We start from the raw sequence: 3562 nt of genomic DNA on the forward strand, positions 1-3562 counted from the left end.
AGTGGCTGCGGAGCGCTCGGCCAATGAGTGTCTGGAGCTGTGATTAACCAGGCAGCAACACATCATTTCCTCCCGGCGCGGATCCAGGGAGCCGGGAGGGAGAGGGAAGGCGGCGGGGCGGGGCCGTCCCCGCGCCCCCTGCAGGCGTCGGGCCGTGGGCGAGCCCGCCGAGCCCGGCCGAGCCTGGCCAAGCCGCCCCGGCCGCCCCGGGCGCTGTCTGGCCGGTCGGTGGCCCGCGCGGCCCCGGGGAGGCTGCGAGCACGCGGCCCGCGGGTCTCCTCGGAGGCGGCGGCGCCGAGCCGGGGTGGGAGGAGGAGAGGCCGCGCGGCGCGGGTGAGTGGCCAGGTAGGCGCGGGCGGGGCGGTTTGGACAGCTCCCGGGGGCGCGCGGGGCCGGGGCCGGAGGGCGCGCGGGCGGGCGGGGTGGGGAGGGCTGCCTCCCGGGTCCCCGGGACTGCGGGCCGCAAGCAGCTCTAGTCCTCCTCAGGCTTAAACTGGATTTTCAGAGACAAGTGTTGGCAGTCTCATCCAGGCCACTTCTGACCTGCCTTCAAATCCCCTTCCACTTTGCTCATTTCCTCGCAAGCTCCGGGGTTATGCAAGCGTTTGCCATTTTCACAGTCGGCTTCCTTAGTAATAAAAAAATAAAAGATAAAAAAGCAGGGGGAGGGGGAGCTGCAGTAATCGAGCCCAGTCCTAGGCGCCTGGGAACTTACAGTGCAAAGGAAGGGACATTTCCCGCCGCAGAGGCTGATAACCTCAGTCCTTCGATGCACAAAAACACCCCAGTGTGCTAATAATATCCGGAGCATCAAAAAGGCATCCAAGGATCAAATTTTGCATGGTGCCTGCTGAGTGTAAGGAAGCACCAAGCCATTTTCTCTGCCCTCTAGAAGCTTGTACTGTGCAATCCTGTCACAAAGCAAAATAAAAGCATGACACAAATAAGTGGGGATACTATAAAGTATATTTTATCTCTACAGGTCCATTCATGCAGCGGGCATTTATTGGGTGACTGTCTGCAGTACTGCAAAAGGTTGCACAGGAAATGGAAGATCTGGCCCTTGCAGGTCAGGAGTTTATAATCTAATTAGGAACATGGGCATACGTACAAGGAACAGCTAGAAAACAATCCCCAGCTGTTAGAAAGCATGAAGATGGAGACGGTTGTGTTGGTTCTTTTGTTTTTTGTTTTCATAAGAGGGACTTTGTACCAATTTGTCTGATGGAGATCAGGAGAGGAAATATCAGGTCAAATCAAGGCAAGAACGCCTATATGTATCCTTAATCTGTGGAACAGTAAGGCAGAGCCTGCAGGGTCACCTGGCTGAAATGTCAGCCCTACCACTTGATGTTTTGACCTTGGGCACTCTTTTAACCTAAGAGGGGGATAAAGACCCTCTCACAAGGTAGTTATACTATTCGATTTTGATGAGACCTTTCCCAGCTGCTGCGTAATGTTCCTCAATCATGTACATTTACAGGGTCCTCATTTTACAAACTGGCCTCTTTTTGGTAACCTTCCTTACGATCGCTCCCTGTAGGCTGTAAGCTCCTTGAGGGCAAGGTACCAGGTATGACTGTCTTCATCATGTGTTACCATGCCTATCAGAGTGGTACATGTCAGTGCTTAATAAAGACTTGCTGAATAAGTGAATAAATGAATTAATGAATCTTGTCCTGCTTTGAACTGGTATTTTTATCTGTTCCTTATGTAGTTCCTTCAGTAGTGGTATTATTGTGTGGCTGACTCAGTGCAAAACCCACTAGCTTGACCCTTCTGTGACTAACTTGTGTTCCAGGAGGCTGCATGGGAGGATTCTGGGTAGTAACATAGGTTGTGTGTGTGTGTGTGTGTGTGTGTGTGTGTGTGTGTGTGTGTGTATGAGACAGAGAGACAGAGAGAGGGAAGAAGAGAGAAAAAGACAGGACACACTAAGGTATAGCCCTCCACACAAGCTCTTAGCCTTCTGGCTTGGACACTTGAATCCAGGATTTCTCAACCTTGGTTCTATTGACATTTTTCACCAGCTAACTGATAACTGTTCACTGAAAGATGTTTAGCTGCATCCTTGACCTATACCCACTGGATGCCGGTAGGACACCCTCCCCCACAATTATGACAAGACATTGTCAAATGGCTCCTGGGATGCAAACTAAGCCCCTGTTGAGAATAACTGTCTTACCGTCAAGATCCAATCCACTAATTTAACCCCGCTGAAAAAATCACACCATTATAGTAACTTGGAGGAAATACATCTGTTATTCAGAGATTCTCAGATCTCCTCAATTGTATGTTTTGAGGAGCACGACTCTTCTTAATTAATTGCCTGCTGCATTATGAATTGGCATCTCTTCTCTTTTCTGCATATCCTCCTCCTTTACGCCCAGATCAACATGTTCATTTCTAAAAGTCAACAGCTTTCAAAAACTATTAGGAAATAGGGTCTTGAGCAACCTAAGAGTCCTGCATGATATTTTCCTATAAAATTGAGGGAATTTAGTCTATAAAATGTTGCAGACAGCTTTTCTTTTGTAATTAAGCTCTTAGACCTACAAACAATAACCACATCCTCTCTGCACTCAGATTGTAAATAATACAGGATTGAAATTGTAATTTTTTTGAAATATTTCATTAAAATATTTAAATAACCTACATTTGAGTTATTTTCATCTTGAAGCCATTTCTTTTTAGTTCCAGAGAGAGTTTTCATTTCATAATGGGATAAAAGAGCATGTTTTATTAAAACCTATAACATAGAAATCAGCTCAGTTATACTTACCAACTTCCTGAAACAATTCTTTCAAAAACTATTGGTGATGAAAATCCTGATGGATTGATGTGCTGCAGTTCAATTTCTAAAGATTCCTTAATGAAAAATAAAGATTGAGGAATGAACAAATTTTGATAAGTCTGTTCACTCAGTAACAGACACGTAGAATCCTGCAAGAAGAAAAAAAAAACAAAACTTCCCTAGCAGGCAAAACAATGTCTCATTCCATAAGGTTATTTGAAGCACTGGTGTTGTGATTTTGTTCATGTTTAGTTTTGGTTTCATAGTTATGTGATGGTTATAAGCATATGCAGAATAGTTAAGATTAGTGATTGTTCACATTTAATTTAGCACTGAAGACTGGGTAGCCATTCAAACAGCTTAGAAAAAAGACAAAGTAGCCAGGCATGGTGGCCCATACCCCCAGTGCCAACACTTGAGAGGCTGAGGCAGAAGGACCACTAGTTCAAGGCCAGCCTGGACTGTATAGCACCACTCAGTCTCAAAAAAGAAAAAAAAAAAACTTGCAGGCTTCATAAGGTTTATGGAAAAGGAGTCTCCAATTATCATGTATATTCTGGATTATATGTCTACCATGAAACCAGGACTCCACAGCCTAAAAGATACTTTTTTTTTTTTTTTTAGTGAGACTAGGGTTTAAACTTAGGGCTTGGTGCTTGCGCTTGCAAAGCAGACACTCTTATCACTTGAGCCACACCTCTAGTACATTTGCTCTGGTGCTTTTGGAGATAGGGTCTATTTGCCCTGGCTGGCCTCAAATGTCAATCC

General features: G+C 46.0%; 1 long non-coding RNA gene across 1 annotated transcript; it reads left to right on the forward strand.

The window, feature by feature from the left end:
* Positions 1-200: 200 nt before the first annotated feature.
* LOC141422572 (uncharacterized) lies at positions 201-1677 on the forward strand. Its single transcript, XR_012447214.1, has 2 exons — positions 201-345; positions 983-1677. It is a non-coding gene; the product is annotated as an uncharacterized lncRNA (long non-coding RNA).
* Positions 1678-3562: the final 1885 nt, after the last annotated feature.

The sequence above is a fragment of the Castor canadensis genome, chromosome 4, assembly GCF_047511655.1.
Source record: "Castor canadensis chromosome 4, mCasCan1.hap1v2, whole genome shotgun sequence".
Lineage (NCBI taxonomy): Eukaryota > Metazoa > Chordata > Mammalia > Rodentia > Castoridae > Castor > Castor canadensis.